This window comes from Hesperophylax consimilis, chromosome 1 (genome assembly GCF_061612785.1).
Source record: "Hesperophylax consimilis isolate HC1 chromosome 1, BYU_Hcon_1.0, whole genome shotgun sequence".
NCBI classification, from domain to species: domain Eukaryota; kingdom Metazoa; phylum Arthropoda; class Insecta; order Trichoptera; family Limnephilidae; genus Hesperophylax; species Hesperophylax consimilis.
The window spans coordinates 30980453-31000314 of record NC_142836.1 but is presented as its reverse complement, the minus strand read 5'-3'; the positions used below and the strand labels follow the sequence as shown (position 1 = coordinate 31000314).

General features: G+C 32.6%; 1 protein-coding gene across 1 annotated transcript in view; it reads left to right on the top strand.

Moving 5' to 3' along the window:
* The window catches only part of for (cGMP-dependent protein kinase for), a 297038-nt gene that overhangs the window by 22811 nt on the left and 254365 nt on the right, over positions 1–19862 (top strand). The gene's annotated exons all lie outside the window — the stretch shown is intronic.

Sequence of the window (19862 nt, the reverse complement as noted above, 5' to 3'; positions counted from 1 at the left end):
TTAGATAAGTCTTTTTATAAGTCCAGAAAAAAATAATGTATAAGGCCTATGAAAACTGCTTTAAAGTTCAAAATCTCCTACTCACGAACCCATTTTTGGTTATGATTTTATTGTATAATGTGGCAAATTAAGTTATTTATAAAATGATTGAAAAAAAATTTAATATTTATGCCTGAACATCATGAATTTAAACCTTATCGCCATCTACGTAAGGGTTATTATTGATGGCGGCTCAATTTAAAATATTATACGACGTAGTGCATCGCCTTAAGTTTTTTTATTTATTTTCTACATAGTCTCCTTGTAACTCTACACACTTCTCCCAGCGATGCTTCCATCTCTCTAACCCGTCAAAATAGTATTCGGCGTTTTTCTCTGCAAAATAATTGTTCACAAAGGTGATTGCCTCCTCATTTGACGAAAATCTCTTTTCTCCGAGCGCAGTTTTTAGATTAGGGAACAAAAAGAAGTCGCTTGGGGCTAGATCTGGTGAGTAAGGCGGATGGTCAAGCAGTTTAAACCGTAATTCGTGGATTTTTGTCATGGAAACCGCTGAGGTGTGAGACGGCACGTTGTCTTGGTGAAACAGGATTTTCTTTTTCTGCAAATGTGGCCGTTTTTCCGCAATTTCTGCCTTCAGCTTGTCAAGTTATGATGCGTAGTATGCTCCTGTAATAGTTTTTCCTTTTTGAAGACAATCAATTAAGATAACACCATGACTATCCCAAATAAGTAATCTGTATATTCTTATATATTATGTAAACTCTTTACTGTTATTGTATTTAAAAAACATAATTGCATTGTATGTAAAAGCCCTATGGGCGTTTAAATGAAATAAATAAATAAATAAAAATATCCTCGTATATGTCAACAAAATTTTCCACAAAGTTTCACGGTTCTGAAGCCTTGTCGCAGGTTCGAAACCGGGCCTAAACAAATAAACTTAATTTAATTTATATTAGCCTCTTTTTATTTATTTATTTGACCTCCGTGGTCTTGGGGTGAAGCCCTCAACCATGAATCCGGAGGTTACGTTTTCAAAACCTGGCGTGCGCAAGAAAATTCTATTTATTTAATTTTTTTAACAATTAATTAATTTTTAAATAATATATATCGTGTATTTGCGGCAAGTTGCAGAATGGAAGCTATTCTCACTATCCAGACGGTTGGGAGCAGACTCAGATATGTGAAACCAAAATGTCTTATACATATTTTACTCCAAATAATCCCCCGAATCACTATTTTCATTAATCTTTATAACGAATTGGTGTACATTATGGATACCAAAAATATGCTTTAGATAATTTTAGAGTATTAAGATTTCCTATCGTTTCGCTGGAGTAGAATACAAATAAAATAAAAAATTACTCAATAAAAAATATAAATGTAAACTACTAAAAAAAATATTTCAAAAGAAATGTATGAACGTGTACAGGAACTACTTTTAAAAAAAATACAGTATTATAGCTAAGATTATCTGTAACAGTATCATTTGATTAACTTTTTTGCTTTCTTTTAAAATTATTTACAAAATAAATAAAAACCAGTTTTGTGCTTGAAATCGAACGTTTCTAGACTCCGTTTGTCAAGCGATTTTAATGCCTATTACCTACAATATAAGGTATACCAAGAATATACACATTTTTGGCTTGTAGCTTCCTCTTGAGAGGAACGGCTACGTGTCCTTTTTCATACTCTTTTATAATTTTAAATTCAAGTAAATAAATAATTACACGTGCGTATTCAGTTTATTTGGAATTTAAGTTTTGTATGAATAAGGCCGTTCAGCAGTTCCTCTTCAAATCCAATCGTATTATGGGGCACACGTGGCACAGAATTATATGACTTACGACCAATATGAATAAGTACTCAGTTCTCACTTTACACGACCCACACTTGTAATTACTTATAGACCCATTCATAGCAGATCGAACCAACGATACTCGTTTGACAACAAGTCATTTTGAAATAATGTTATTATATAATGTACCTACCTACTCGATTTTTAATAGTTATTATTATGTATATTTTATTGTATCGACTATTTTTATACCGGTTTTTAATTACTTTGGAAAGTACACTATTAATAACCAATCCTTATCGTGCCGATACAGAATTCATGTTATGTACAGGGTTTTCCAATAAGAGGTGTTATTTTGATATTCAATCGTAAAAGATGAATGGTTTCGTTGCTTGTGTGGCACGTAGCGCCGTCTTGTTGAAAGTAAACCTTGTCTATATCAATACCATCCAATTCCGGCCATAAAAAATCATTAATCATCTCTCGATAACGCAATCCATTCACCGTAACTGTTGCTCCAGCCTCATTTTCGAAAAAGTAAGGTCCAAAGACTCCGCCGGACCATAAACCGCACCAAACAGTCACACGTTGAAGATAGAGAGGCTTTTCAACAATAACTCTTGGGTTTTCCGAGCCCCAGATGCGACAATTTTGCTTGTTGACGAAGCCACCGAGGTGGAAATGGGCCTCATCACTCGAGATGATTTGCATTTGATTCACTCAAGTGAATTTTAATAATTTCAATGCGTTGTTGAAGCATTTATCGTTCCATTTTTATTAATGGCATAGTTTCTACTTGTCAAATGTCAAAAAATGACAGCTTCAAAAGTAACATCTACCGAAATAGCGGGCTATTCAAAATAACACCTATTATTGGAAAACCCTGTATATAAATTTCACGTTGAAGTTATGAGAAAAAAAATTATTATGATTAACAAAATTTTATGAAGGTATCTGTGCTCGTAATATTTACGTAAACTAATCATTAATTTAATACAGAAATATTTTTTCTCACAGTATCAACACGCCAGTTCATTTGAGTAAAAAAGCCAAAATAAATAATCTTTTGGGTGGCTGCCAAAATGTTGTCTATCCACGAGTCGCCCTTGAATATTGAAGTCAGGTATTGTAGAAGATCTTTGCAGAAGAGTAAACATTCGTGTTTATTCTCGTAGTTTTATAACTAGGAAAGTTTTTTTGTTTGTTTTTATTTATTTATTCAAAAAATAGTGTATTAATACAATAAAATCATGAGCGGCTCATCTCACTACGGCATTCCTGTGTCGTGATATTTAACTTTACAATTATACAAATAAAAAAGAATGCATGCAAACTTAATTTAATATGAAAAATATAAACACATAAAAATAAATACTAAATACAGTTATTCAAACTAAAATTACAGCTGGACAGAACATTTATAGTAGATAAGCAACAATAACATTCTACTGTAAACTAAATGAGTATTGCTAAGTACCTGTGGTGGCTTATCAGCCACAACTATAGGGTGACCATACTAACACTGACAAGAGGGATAGTAAGAACTATTATTAACAAAAAATAACAATACGATAAGTTACGTATAACGTTTTAGTTACTTTTTCGCCATGATTTTCATGATACACGAGTATCTCTCACGTATTGTTCCGGACGCTATTCCATTTGATAAAACGTAATAATATTAGTACAGTTTTTAAGATACATCATTAGATTATTTTTTTTCTTATTCTGTTGATATTTCTTATCGGAGGTTGGCTATCGTCATGGCAATGTTCAGTATTCTTGCCGTTCGGAACAACTGAAGAAGTGTGGTAGCAGTCACGTAGGTTTCGAATCCATGTTCCTCTAATCTTGGATTATCAGTTGGGTATAAACACACTGAATTAATTATTGAGTAAAATAGTATGAGGGTTGATTTTAAAAGAATCAATCAAACATTGATTTAAAGTCTGCGATTATCGTTACTAAACTTGATTCTATTGGTTCCACGATAACTCTATACAATGACAATTCAACACACCTTTAAAAACACATTTTTTTCTGAATCCGAATTAGTTACCATTGATTATTTTATTTGATGTGACATGCTTAGCTAATTGTGATTGTACAACTTTTTCAAATATTTTAGATATGTTTGATAAAATACATATGGGACGGTATTTTGAGATGTCGGTTGCAATTCCTGATTTGAATATCGGGGTTATATTGTATTTCTAAATATTTTAGGACAATTCCTTGCTGTATGCTTTTATTAATCTCGGTGGCCAGCAAGTTACTAACTAGTACTTGATGTGTGTAATTGGTTTCGATAGTAATTGTCTCATTTGTTTTAATACATTAACTGTGATGTGAGCGAAACCAGGGCTTGCGGATACTCGTAAGTTCATTATTATTTTATTTTTATTTCTACTTGTATTTTTCAAAGACATATGGGCAAGTTTGTCCGGATGTAATTGTAGTATTTTTAGGGTGGTAAGAGTCAATTGTTTTAGCTAGATTATCTCCGACTTTAACGAAGTAGTTGTTAAAAATGTTTGCAATTTTAGCTGGTTCTTCTGTCTCCATTATTTCGTTATTTTATGTTATTTGTTTATTTTTATTACCTTTGCCAATCTTGTTATTGCTGTAGCCCAGAATTTTTTTATTATCTTTACCACTTTCCTCAATTAAAATTCGACAACCTTGAAATCCGTCATGTTAATTTAAAGCTCTTACCGTTTTATAATTATAATTTCGGTGCAAAAATATTTATTGTGTTCTTGTTTTGTTGCTGTTAGTTTATTTACTGACGGCGCAGTTATTATTTATTTTTACCGAAGTTAAGAAAAAGATTTTATAAAGAAACATTTTTGTAATTTGTTAATAAGAAACAACTATTATGGCTTAAAAAAAGATTTTTTAATTTATTTAGCAACGCCTTTTTTAGGGACTTTTATGTAGGAAAAGTTCATAAAATTATATGCAAGTATATTACTATTACATAGTTTTTTCTTCTTTTATATAAATAACTGAACTGGCCCTTTTGTCTTTTTTAAGGAGATGCCATACGTAGTAATGCAAAATCATGTTTTTTTTTTTGAAAATTTGGTCGCCTAGAAATGTTTCAGATGCTTTAATTAAATACTTCGAGTAGAATACATCTTGGTTTTTGAAATAATCGAGTATTTTTTAGTTAAAAGCATATAATAGGCAAGGCAGATTTCCGAAACTGCCAAAATATGTTTATTATTAAATCGCTATGTGGCAGTAAGGGTTCCTTCACCAATGTAAAATATTCAACATTATACGTGAGTTATGAAGAGACATATAGATATTCAAGTAAAAAAACAAACCAATAACAAAATGTGGCTTGTTTATGGAACTTACTATTTTGGTAGAGTATTTAGTATGATCTTTTTTACAAATGTTTCATCATTTGCTTGTTATTGTAAATCATGTTAGGTTTGAAAAGCTGACAATAGGTTTTTAAGTTCGCGATATTATGTGAAAGGAGAAAAGCAACCGTAAGCGGCGTTTTGCACCGTTAGCGGTTGCTTGGTTCCTTTCGTGGTCGCGTTTCGTTAGGGACCGAAGTGTAGGTAGTTAGGTATGTAGGTGTTAGCGCTATTCCATTATAAACGGTGTTTGGTATCTCATGGTTCAAGTAATCCATAAAATTATTATCAATAAATTTTACATGTTATTTAATGTTATCATGTTATACATTTTATTGTTACTGTATTTGTAATGTTAAAGTGTTGCTTTGCTTTATTCTCCGTAATGGCAGAGATTTAAAAAATATTTAAAATTAAAAAATCTTGTATTATTCTTCTTATATATTGACCTCGAGAAATAAAATAAAGTTTTTTTTATTTTTTATTTTTTTTTATTTGTTAAATTTTTCTGTGTTATTTAGTACAACTAAACAACAATATTTTTTAACCATGGCAGTAGCTGTCGTAGCGGCCGCAGAAAACCATATCAAAACTGCAGCGACACTCACTCTTTATTTTAATAAAACAAATATAATAATGATAGTTTATTCCATAATGTACAAAAGTAGTACAAATATTGAGAAAATAACAATGCATTCATACATAGAATGGAACAGAAAAGAAACAAAAAATATAGTATATGATAATAAATGTTCATGGGGGATATTTGACAGGCTCCCGTTTCGTTTGAAGGCCATCAGGGGGGACTCCATCCAGGCAACCATGGCAGTGATGATGGTATTCTTCTACTGGCGTAGTCTGCGCCATAAGCTTCCCCTGCGGTGGAACAAAGGTTTATTTTAATATACACAGGATGTTAAGGGACGTACTTGACTTACTTTAACCAGTGATTCCTGACATTATTTAGAGAAAAATGTTAATAAAATGTTGTTCTCCTGTGACTTTTTCAAAATGTCGCCGGAAATGTCACATCGAACATCGAAAATGTCACCGGTGTCCGAAAATTCATTTACAGTTTTTACTGCAAATAATATCAGGATTTACTGGTTAAAGTAACTCAAGTACGTCCCTCAACAGCCTGTGTATATGTTTAATACATTAAATAAAAGGAACTTCAAGGAAGGGTTAAGTTAGAAATAATTCCACTGTGCCCGCTGATAGATGAGCTCTTCAGGAAGTTATCTTAAATCGTATCAGAATCTAAAATTTGAACAATATTTACATTAGTTTCAATAACACGTAACAGATTTTTCTTGCATTTTTTAAGTTTTTCTGTTCGAATTTGTGTCGCTGCTTTTCGTTTTTTCTCCAACGCGGATATAATATACTGTGGGTCACGAATGGGCATTAATCTTTTAAATCTAGGATCTATGATTTCTGGTAATAAACAATCCATAAAGAAAGGACGTTTAAAGTTTAAAATGTTTACCACATAACACACATTTTAAATTAGAAGTAGAGTTCAAACCATTTCTATTTTCTGAGGTAAATCGTAAATGCTTTAAATTGCAGTTAAAAAGGGAATCATGTTGACTAATACATTGGAGTTGTTCAAAAAAATAATCAAATTGTACTACTCTCCGCCCTTCTATGCAAATATCATCGCTTTCTTCTATCGCCTTTTCAATAACAAGCTCTTGCTCTGATTCTTCACAGCTCCATCCTTGGTCATTGGTCACAGGTAATTTCCCCAAAAAATTGCTGTCTTTTTGGTCCTGAAAATGAAATAAAATTTTAGTAAAATACAAACCTATTATCACGATGTTGGGAACACGCGTCACAGAAATCATAAAAATTCTCGCCTTTCGACAATATACTTGATGAGGGCTAAAGCAGGTGCATGTAACAAGTGTTCCGATATATCAGGAATATAGGTAAATAGGCTATAAGAAATCGTCTTTTCAAACTTTGACACCTCATATCTCAGAACAAGTTAAGTGAAGTTAGAACCCTATCCAAATGTGGTGACGAATAGTAAATGCGAGATAATTGAAGTCAATAAGTATAAAAGTACCTTTTCGACAGTAGTGGCTGATGAACCAATAAGAATATCCTCGTGGTCTAAATCTTCCAAGTTTGGTCCTTTGTGTGCAATATTTACAGTAGACTCATTTGGTTCTATCGTATATTGGTGTTTTTGCTGTATTTTTTCCTAAATAAAAAAAATAATATATTATGATGAAAAAGTCCAGAACCCCCCCCACCCCCGTGACTCCAACGCAGTCAAATTCATTTGTTGCTCGAAGCATACCTTGTTTGGAGTATTTTTTCCGGCTGCTATGGATAAATCATGTATTGATCTACAAAGAGAAAAATAATATAATTATTTGAAACTTTACAACACACACATAGATAGAATATCTTTGATTTGACAATGTGTGAATGGTTACGTGTTTATACGCGGAAAGGCGATATTATTGTTAATTTCCTTAAAAAGTTTATTTTGTCTGTTTAATCTAAAGATAAAAATAAAAAACGGTAATAAACTTGTTTACTCCTTATATTAATACTCCATGTAAGGTCGGAACAGTGAAAAACTTGAAAAACTGTCACTTAAAAAGGCTGATTTTACCAAACTAAAAATGATCCGGCGTGAGATGGTAATTTTTGGTTTAATTACCAAACGTGGCCATATGAAAAAACGTTACTCTCACAATTTAGTCAGAGTGTAAAGACAACGAATTCTCACACACACCTGCATAGGTCAGCGCGCCAGAACATCATGAAGTTCGTGCTAACGGTTAGGAATAGAAACGCATATTGAATGTTGGATTTTACACGTTTCAAAGAATTTGACACTTGAAAATATAAAATGCGACAAATTTATACGAAAAAAGAGAATTTGTGAGTACTCACTGTTTTTGTAGCTTCCTTAGATTATTGCAATGCTTCAAGTGAGTCGGTATTCTACTTTTAGACCCATTAATGAAACATTTTGATGGCATTTTCGAAATATATACGCCGTAAAACAGGGAGCATATAGTTTCACCGCCATCACCGGGGGCTTCCATCCCGGAATAAGTAAAAAACTGTGAAATGTGTTGAAAATTTGGTGCAAGATGAAGTATTTATTTAATTTTTAATATCCACAGATAGCATAACGATAATAAGAAGCCGTACTTCTACAGATGTGTGTATTATATACATATTTTAAATTAAAAATATTGTTTAAATATTGAAGACAATATTAGTGATTTTTAAACGCAAATCTGAAACAGAAAAATCAGAAAAGGAAACGGTCACATCTGGGACACGAACCCAGGACCCTTGTCTTTCCGGGACAATGCTCTACCAGATGTGACCGTTTCCTTTTCTGATTTTTCTGTTTCAGATTTGCGTTTAAAAATCACTAATATTGTCTTTTTTTTTTAAACTTCCGATTTAGTTGTCCGGGTTAAGTCTTCCCCAAAGGAAAAACTTAACCCTTCCACTCACTTTTCCACAAATGATCAGCTAGTCAATCAACACTATGTAAGTGCATTATATAAGTAAAATAAATACAAAACAATACAAGAACAACAACACGTCAAATCACCAGATATCAAATGGGAAAAAAAATTCACCGTCTCCAGATATTTTCATATCAGAGGGTTCGGCTCGGTAGAACTTCTAACAGGGCCTATAAATCCTACTGATCCCTCAACATAAATATTTAAAAAATCTTTTGTTATCCTACATGTATTCAAAATGACCGACTTTTGCATCTTTATATATAAATTTTTTGATAGATCTAATACGCCTAAATTTTTGATTAGAGAGCTAGGTATAATGCCAGTAGCCGAAATAACGAATGGTAATATTTTTATAGTCTGAGAATGCCAAATTCTTTTTTTTTTTTTTTTTTTTTTTTTTTTTAAATATTATAATTTGAGGTTTTACTCAATAAGTTATTCCGAAAAATAATAAAAATATTGTGTAAAACCGTTATTAATGTGATTATCATGGATCGAAGTTTTAAAAGTGGGTTGTATGGTGTATCAATGTTTTTATTTTTATAGTCGAATGCCTACAACAACTACAAAAAAAATATGCAGACTGAAAAATAATAGTCCATTGATTGGTATCAAAAAATATGAAGTCTGAGAATGACATACGAAAGGTAGTATTAAGCCGTTTTAGAGAGCCGTTTTCCAGCAAATCACCATTCTGCCCTATAACCCACTCTTAAGTCTTTTTTTAAGCCCAGAAAAAAATAATGTATAAGGCCTATGAAAACTGCTTTAAAGTTCAAAATCTCCTACTTACGAACCCATTTTCGGTTATGATTTTATTGCATAATGTGGAAAATTGAGTTATTTATAAAATGATCGAAAATTTTTTAAATATTTATGCCTGAACTTCCACAAAATTAAATAAAAGGCACTTTTTGGCTGTTTTTTTCTTGCATAATTCAAAACAGGCGGATGGTGTTAAGCGGGAATTTAAACCTTATCGCCATCTACGTAAGGGTTGTTATTGATAGCGGCTCAATTTAAAATATAACACGACGTAGTGAATCGCCTTAAGTGATAAATTGAAGTTGTTCAATGACTCGACATAATTATTACCCTCCATTAGTATTATGGGCAATGAGGAGTACATCATGGTAGTTAGTCCGAGAATTTCTGCACTGAATTAAATCCCGACTTCTAGTATTACGTAATGGAATCCGAAAGCTTATCAATGCAAGCAATTTTGTATCATTCAAATGCATCGTTATTAAGAATTTTGTATATACCAAGTCTTTGAATATCGTTCTGTCTGACAATTTAAGCATATTTAAAATATAGATAATTTAAAGTGTGTTATAGATCAACAACACTGCTGGAATGACCAATTTAAATCTAAAAAAAATATTTTGAACTATTTCAATAAATTGTACACGCGTAATATTGTAATGTAATCGAGGCAGAAAAATTGTGCTCAAGTTAATTTATAACAAATGCAAAATATTATACCAGTTTAGCTTGAAATTTCTAGATAACTTATTTATTTATTTGTATATATATACGCCTAAAAAGGCTACATAAAAGTGATACATGATGCAGTGTAAATATGAGAATATCTGTATTATACAGGAGATACTGAAAGTAAATAGATATAATCCATTGTAAATTAGGTACAAAATATACAGTTGTAAAATTGTGCTTTCAAGTATAATGAGAAAATATTAAGAAATGATTTAAAAAAAAAAGAAAACTAAATAAAAAAATAAAACTAAATATGAATCAATATTGGTAAAACGTAAGAGTAACATAAAGTAAAAAAGAAATTACAAAAACACTACATGTAAGACAAATAAATCAATTTAGTTATCAATCAACTTAGTTATAAATCCCAACATTTGTGAGCCCCTCTTAAAGATTTCCGTTATGTGGTTAAACAAATAAAAGATTTGGTTGAAAAGTGATGCCAAAGTCATTAATTTGTGTTAATGCCTCAATATTGTAATTAAAAGTCAATAGATTTTTTATTCCGAAAGATCCGATTTTCGGACATTTAAGTAAAATCTGTCTTCTTTGCACCAAATTAACAATTTGTTGATATTGTACTGTAGTCCAGTCAGTGGGGGATAAAAAAGGGCTCCACCTTGCAAAAGGTTAGGTAGTAGCGATTTTCACATATGTTGGGACTCTAAAGAAAAAAAAAAGTTTTCGACCTTGGGGGGGTCGAGCTCGATCCGCCATCTTGGATTGAAGGTGCCAAAATTTGTTTTTTTCAAAATAATTATGAAGTGGTTGATTTTACAACCAAATTGTTGAAGGCAAACTTAAAGACAACTAAATTACCTACATTTTTTGTCTAAAAATTTTTTTTGTAAGTCTAATAGGTAACGAGTTACAGCGGTTGAAAGAAGAAAATTTTTACAAAAAATTGTAAAACTCCAGTTTTCTTGAAAAATTTTGTACGAACATATTACACAATATCATTTTAACATATTTCTACGTTACAATATATAGCATCATCCGTGTACTCGATGACGTTGATTTGTTATAGTGGGATCCTAGTCTACAGCTGACTTGGCAACACTGATTGAGTCCTGGTTACAGGACGTTGCCTGGATGCTCATGTCTGCAGATGTTCTTTTCGATGAAACAATGCCAGTTCAAGTTTCACAAGAACGAAGCAATTTATACAGGATGATTTTACAGTTAAGCAGGCTGAAGAAGATGCTGATGAGTTGATTGTCAATACCTACTGCGATTTCCTTGTGTTCATCATATGACGCTGTTTTCATTATTGGCGAAGACGTTGATCTCCTAGTTCTGCTGACAGCATTAGCACCACCGAAAAGTAGTATATATCTTCGCAAACCCGGGAGAGGCAAAACTTTTGAAAGACTGTGTTCCGCGAATAGTGTGAAATACAAAGAGGCGGCTGAGAATATTCTGTTTCTTCATGCCTTTAGCGGCTGCGACACAACATCGTCCTTCTTCAACCAAGGAAAAACAAAATTTTGTTCGCTTGTGCAAAACGACACAAGACTCAATGCCATGATAGGAATCTTCAAACAACATGATGCAACACCAGAAGACATAGCAGTTGCAAGAACACGCTTTCTTGTTGCTTTGTACGGGGGTGACATGGATAAGGAAACCTTGGAAGAAGTCCGCTACAAGCGTTTCGCAAAGTCGACAACAAAAAGCAAATTCAATCTTGCCTCTTTGCCACCAACGAACGACGCTGCACGGTACCATGCATTTAGAACGTACCATCAAGTCCAAAAATGGTATGGAATCCAAAAAAATCCAGAAACTGGGGCTGGAAACGTGACACCAACGTGCTTGTTCCAGTAAGAATGACAAAGAAACCAGCACCCGAGACTTTATTAAAATTTATTTCATGCAATTGTAAAAAAGGATGCGGCGTTGCATGTAGCTGCACGAAAGCTGGATTGAAGTGTTCTATTGTATGTGGGTGCTGTAATGGTCAAACATGCTGAAATTCGCTAGAGGTTCACATCGATGTCGAGGACGAAGAAGAAGAGATTTTGTCAATGAAAGCCCAGAATCTCAGTATCACAGGCAATGAGTTAGATGATGACATTGGCGACGAAGACTGTTATTAAGTAACATAATTTATAGTAACATAATTCATAGTAATGTAACATAATTTCGAAATCTACCATCGCTGGTATATCTGTGGAGTAGACCTACTGGAGATGCCACAATAAAAAAATGCGCCATGTTCTATACCTCATGGTGGTGTGGAAATGAGTTTACAAAATTATTATAATTATGTAATGAATAACCCGAAAAAATTACAAAGTTGGGAATTTCATCATTTTTTAGAAAAATATTCACATTTCCGCCACTGTAACTCGTTACCTTTATACAAAATTTATCAAGAAAACTGGAGTTTTACAATTTTTTGTCAAAATTTTCTTCTTTCAACCGCTGTAACTCGTTACCTATTAGACTTACAAAAAAAAACTTTCTACAAAAAATGTAGGTAATTTAGTTGTCTTTAAGTTTGCTTTCAACAATTTGGTTGTAAAATCAACCACTTCATAATTATTTTGAAAAAATCAAATTTTGGCACCTTCAATCCAAGATGGCGGATCGAGCTCGACCCCCCCAAGGTCGAAAACTTTTTTTTTTCCTTAGAGTCCCAATCTTAACAACATATCGCTGCCTTAGTTCTTGTATGTTCAATAAACCATTTTGCAAATTTTACAGGAGACGTTTTTTTTGTTTTTACAGGCAAATTCTAAATAATTCTCGGCTTTGGTCATTTCATTTTATACATATGTATTACAGGAAATGTTGAAACGTCTAATTTCGAAGTTTGAAGCTATAATATGCCCATATTATGACTTTAAAGGTGGATATTGAACATTGGTTGAAAATAATGTTTAATTCTTTTGGATATTGAACACATTGTTAGAATATTGAACAATTCGGCGTGCAAAACTTTGAGATATTTTATGTTCAATAAGCCAAATAGTGGTAAATTGTACGTACAGGGTGATTTTCAGATTTCAAACAATTTAATTTTATTTTGTAAGTAGTTGTTGTCCTAAATTATTACTTTGAAATATGTACACAAACAGCGGTCTTCAGGTAATTGTCAACAAAGGCGACACTTTTTAAATCATTCAAATATTATGATTAAGGTTAAATAAGTTTGAAAGCGTAACTATGTACAAAGATACGTCTTAATGATGTTTCGTATGAGTAAGCTGTGCATTATTAAACATACTAATTTCGGTTGTCGGTGCATGCGTGATGTGAAATATTCATATGTGTAACAACATAGGTAAAATTATTCAATTTTTTGTATTTCTTGGGCATTAACTATGTAACAATTTCTAGACATTTTGTTTTGAAGAGTTTTATTTTAAATGTACATTTACATTTAAAATAAAACTCTTCAAAACAAAAAAATATTCAAGTTCAAATTTCATTTTAAAATTGGAACTGATAAATATTAAATCATATCAGACAAACGAAAATGTGGGTACCAAAATTATTTTATAAATTATATAGGTACATACATATATTTGGAGGTCTTTCGCTTTGTTTTTTTTTTAAATTATGTTTGTTATTTTTCAAGTTTACTTATTTTCGAATAGTATTTTTTTCCTTTTATATGACATTATATTATAACGTGAAGACATTTTTATTTTTTTTATAAATAATAAATAACCCGTGATTTGGGTCATGGGTCCGCGCCAGAATAGTAATAACTTGTTAGTTGTGTACCTAGTTAGTTTTATTGTAGTTATTTTATAAGATTGTATTTTGTAGTAAGCGCCCCATGGTTGAATTTGGCAGCCACCTCTGGTCAGGAGCTCCAATGTACCTAAAAAAACCCCTCGACTCTGTGCAGAAACGGGCGGTCCGCTTGATAGATTCTCCCGCCTTAACAAGTGGATTGCAATCTTTAGAGCACAGGCGTCGGGTGGGAATGCTATCCTTGTTCTATCGGTATTTCAATGGAAGATGCTCCGAGTAAATAGCGTCATTGATCCTCTCCGCACCAGCGCATAGTCGGGAAACCCGCCAAACGCGCGCCCAACATATGTACACAGTTGACATTTGTCACATGAGAACGGGTCGCTTCTACGACTCTTCGTGTGTTCAACAGCTCGGCTGTGGAACGAATTGCCGGCTTCTGTGTTTCCTCCTTCCTACAACATGGGTCTCTTCAAGACCCACTTTCACTCCTTCCTCTCCTCAAAAAGACCCTCCACAGAGCATCTTCACAGATGACAAAGGCCCTGAGAGAAATTATTTTCCTCAGGGCCTCCTGTGTGGAGTTAATGTAAAAAAAAAATATTTATATTTTTTTGGTTTTTTTATCTGACTCCTCACAAGAGTGTACGGTCTCTGTACGGTGCACACCTGGCTGGGCAACGTTGTGAGGCGGGTCACAGCCCTCCGTTGTGTTTTTTTTTATTTATTTTTATTTTTATAGTGAATACCTCACAAGAGTCCCAACTGCTCCCGTCTCCCGCTCCCGTATTAAAAGAAACGATAAAGAAAAAAAGGAATAAAAATTAAAGTGAACAAATATTTTAATTATATTTTTGTTAAAAGAAACGTTAAAAGTAAAAAAGGAATAAACATAAAAGTGTACAGATATTTTAATTATATTTTTATTAAAAGAAACGTTAAAAGTAAAAAAGGAATAAAATTAAAAGTGAACAGATATTTTAATTATATTTTTATTAAAAGAAACGTTTAAAGTAAAAAAGGAACAAACATAAAAGTGAACAGATATTTTAATTATATCATTATTCATTAAAAGAAACGTTGAAAGTAAAAAAGGAATAAACATAAAAGGAAACAGATATTTTAATTAAATCATTATTCATTAAAAGAAACGTTGAAAGTAAAAAAGGAATAAACATAAAAGTGAACAAACACTAACTTTTTTTTATTAGAAGTAACATAATTTAAGTGTACCTGGAAAAGTTGACTTTTTAAAATTGTTTACTTTTTATTCCGGGGTATTCTTTTTTTTCTTGGTTTTTTATTTTCTTTTGGCTCATTTTTTTTTTGTTTTGACACTTTTATTTGTTTTTTTACGTACTTTTGTCTGGGTCTTTATAAAGATGGTCCCTGGAAGTTTCGTGTTGAGATCTTCAATATTATGTTTCACTTTTGCTATTTTTTTATGAGAATTTATAGATGTTCCCGAAATATTTAATTTATTAAAACTTTCTTAATATTGCTTGAAAATATATTTTGTCAACTTCTGGCATATATTTGTACATGCTTTTTATATCATCTATTTTCCCTTCCGATTTTTCCCTTCACATCGATGTACTCTTTACCGCTTTCTCTTTGTTTTTTTCTGACGTTTTTCGGTCATGTTTCGGGATTTCTGAGTCGCTTTCTTGTTATGTTTTTTTTTGTTCTTGCGTGATTTCCTGGATTGCGATTTGTAAGTGTAAATCTTGGAACATTGCATCGATGGAAGTATCACTAGTTGGTATACGGATTATATCATCATCTATAATAATGAATTCATTTGGATATTGAAGCTCTTCCGGATTCATTATGACGACGTCATCATCGAAAGTAAGTTTTTTATTTTATTTCTTCAATTCTGAAAAAAAAGTATAATATTAAGATAAACTAGATATGTAGATATTAAGATAAACTAGGGGGAGCTCAAATTTCTAACATCCCGCGGGATTTTAGAAATTTGAGCTCCCGCGGACATGCGTGTATATTATGAGTAGATAAAATACGACAAACAAGTTTATGGAAAGGCGGAACAGACACTGAAATAAAAAAATAAAAAAATGTGCCGAAATTATAAGCTACAAAAATTACTAGTTTCGGTGGAGGGGCCTGAGGTCGTCAGTCGTTTGAAACATTTCACGGAAAACACATAACTGAACATTTTTTGTTCAACACAATTTATTTATTGACCACATATTTAACATAATACGTTTTTAATGATAAAGTCCACAAATTGGTTAATTTTATCTTTAGAATATTTAAAACGTATTAAAATAAACAAATTACGAATAAAAATAACTAATTTATTATGACTTGTTTTACGTAAAGAACGAAAGGTGTAAAAAATAGTTTAATTAATAAATAATAAATGGAGCATCCTTTGTATATGCCTAGCAAGTTCAAAAAGTACATGTAAAATATATTGGAAATGCGTATAAATAACATAATTTTAAGACTTACCTTTCTATTTGAGCCACTGATCTAAGGTTTGTTGATTCTGGAGTCGGTGAAGTCATTTTTCACTTCAATAACAGCAGTTTATTCACAATTAAACGTATTTTAATAGAACAATGCGCAGCTCTGATGGCAGTTCGAAAACAATAAAAAACCAAGATGACCGCTAACAATCCTAAAGCCGTAACAAGCCGACTCCTGATTGGTTGAAAGTGAATATTGAACATGCAAGAACTCAAATTGCGGCACGACTAGGCAGAACGTTGAACAAATATGTATGAACTTTTTTTAAAACTATTCTATGCATAACTTTGAGTGTTTGAACGTTCAATATACAGAATATTGAACATACAAGAACTAACACATTGTTCCGTGAGTGGATATTGCCACTCGAGAAATGCTGAAAATAGCAGTTAAAAACCGAAAAAATTGTTTTTTTTTAGCTACATTAATGCGTAATAGGCTAATGAACACAATGGCATTCATAACTCAGTTTTGCTAAAAAAGGCTTATTGAACATACAAGAACTAGGACAGCGATATATCAAAATCGCTACTACCTAACCTTTTGCAAGGTAAAACTCCCCACTGACTGGACTACTGAGTATCCACCAAACGACAATATTTATTCGCCATGACGTCACACCCGACATGCTTAAGGCCGACTAGAATATAGGCCTGGGCGCGCGTTGGATTTTGAAGTGTCACGTGATCAGGTCAGTGCCATCGAGCAACGACATTTTTGCAAATGTCGGTAATTATTGTTGATACTTCTTGTTACCACTGATTTGTGTTATTTTACCGCAAGCATATTAAATAGAGTGCTTAGACTTTTAAATAGTGAAGTTTACTTAGCGACAACATGAGGTAGCAATTTGGCGGTCGGGCGCCCAGGCTTGTACTCTAGTCGGCCTTGCGACATTTGGTGCATTTGGCGGGCGTTGAAAATTTAAAACTTGAATTATTTGTGTTTTTACAATAAATATATATGTTTACAAGTCATAGTGTTTTAATTTATACTACACTTCCTTGCTTGTTGATGGAAGAGGAGTGTACATTTGCGAAAAAATAATATAACTAGGTTACAATGTAAAAACAATTACAAAATTAAAATCCAAACAAATTTTTGTATTTAGAAGGAAGAAAAAATATATATTATGGAGGACAAGTAGAGTATAGATAGTAGGATAACTTGTGAGATTTTCAAGTGAAACTAGTGGAATCAGTTTTTTTGTTAACGATTTCCCCAAAATATTTTTTTATATAGTAAGTATTCAATATTTGTTTTTTATCAAAAAAAATTATTTGTTTTTTGTTGTTGTTGGAATTTTACCATACATTTTCATTTTCATAATGATTTAATAAATGTACTGCAAAAATCGTTGAAAATGTCTTACCCTTTGGCAGATTTAGGTGTTATAAATAAGTTTAAACATAAATTTGGTGTTTGGTAACCGCAAAACCACCGAGTGTAAAATAATTTATGATAACTTTTTGCCTTTATCAAATACATGCTAAATATAATTAATTATACCAGATTATGTTAGCAACGTTTGAATCTAAAGAAAATGTGAAATGTTTATCAACAATAATTGTGCTATTTTATTGTGCTATTTCGCATATCTTTGTGTATGGATTAATTATGTATGACTAAACTGAGAACTTTGCACTTGTACGTGAACAATGCAATACGTCATTTAATAATATTATTGTTGTATGTACGGACATACCTACGTTCATAATTATAATGGAAATGTGATGAAGATAGTAAAAAAAATAGTAACATAGTTGTTTTTTTTTTTAAATTTTAACCAATAAACCTACATACATGATAATGTGTAGGATAGTGCAAATAATATATGTTGTTTGTTTTGGCGTTATGCTGAGTTAGGTAAGTTTTTGATGGTGCTGTAAATGGTTATATATTTATTTATTTAGGCATATACAGTACACTGTATCACAAAGATATTAGAAGAACGAGATATGCTATGTTGGCCGCCGGACCGTAGCCGGAGTACTACCTAATTAGGGTACTTTGAACGGTATCGGGACGTGTACGCACAGAAATCTGTTCTATGTATTAGTGCGGATACCTTAGCGCAAGCGAAGGTGTGCCGTAGTATTGGTGAACAAAACCGGCGACACTCGGCAAAACAATTCCACTCAGTACGAACTGCGCATAGCACATCTCGTTCTTCTAATATCTTTGCTGTATCACAAATGATAAGGTAGATGTACATTAGCGTGGAGCGACATTGCAAAAATCAAATCTCGGTATTGTAATAGCTGCCAAAAGATGCTTCATGTCATTCATATTCTCGTAAAAATACTTAAAAAAATCTAAACTTATGTCTTCATTCAACAACCTAGCGATTTCGTAACGTAAAAAACGTAAATTCTGCCTTTTTTCCCCAAAATCTGAGTACAGTCTCAAAAATATAAAATAATATCCATTACTTTCAATTGAATTTACCTTATTGAACATTACATGTTTTATAAAAAAAAAAAACACTGCATAAATTGCTGTTAAACTAGTGAGTTTGTGAGCGCTGTGGAGGTGGGGGGGATAATTTCGCTCCTATTGTTTCGTCGCAGAAACTAGATGCGACTTGCATCTAGTTTCGTTTCGGCTACCGCTGACCGTAGACGTGTTAGAATCCTTGTCCGATTAAATTTTAACACATATAGTTGTTGTGAAAATGAATGCAAATTACACGAGAAGCAAAATTTTAAGTCCAATATTCGGGGCACCAACTGAAATGAACTCTCAAGTGTTACCTACTGTCTCAGAAGTGATTAAACATTATTTGTTCTTACGATATGAGCGTAATCTTAACTCTACAAAAAACCGTCAGCATTCGAAATAAAAAGTGTTATATCTGCAATTGTTGAAGGAATTTGGAAGCGCGCTTCTATTCCCATTGTTTCACACAATCGAGTGATGAAACTGATCCAAGTTCATTATATCGAATACTTAAAACTTAAAAATTAGCCAAAAAAAGGGTGCATTATTATGTTAAGTTAAATTCTTATAAAATCAAAATGAATAAACTTTTCGATATTGCTTCATGCAAATGTAACAGTCTGAATATGTGTTCCTGCGAAAAGACGCGCAAGGTACCCACCAAAGAACAAGCATTCCTTCAAGACCAAAGATCCTCGAGAAAAATGATGCTGGGAGCAATAGACACCGACATAACAAAAAAATTATATCGGAAAATGAGGATGCAAGCTCGTTTATCTGAACTTGCTTCGAAGGTCAGCTCATCTACATTCTACAGCATCAGCGACAAAACCACGTCAACCCTTTTTTGATGAAAACCAATCATTTTCTTCACATTCTTCGCAACCTCCAGAAAATTCCCGTATGATGTTAAAACTCCCCACTTTGGCCAGAATCTGCGATCAGTATGGTTTGTCAGACAGGTCGGCATCAGCTGTTGCAAGTGCTACATTACAAGATTTTGGCATAGTAACCGAAGACGACTCTAAAATGGTG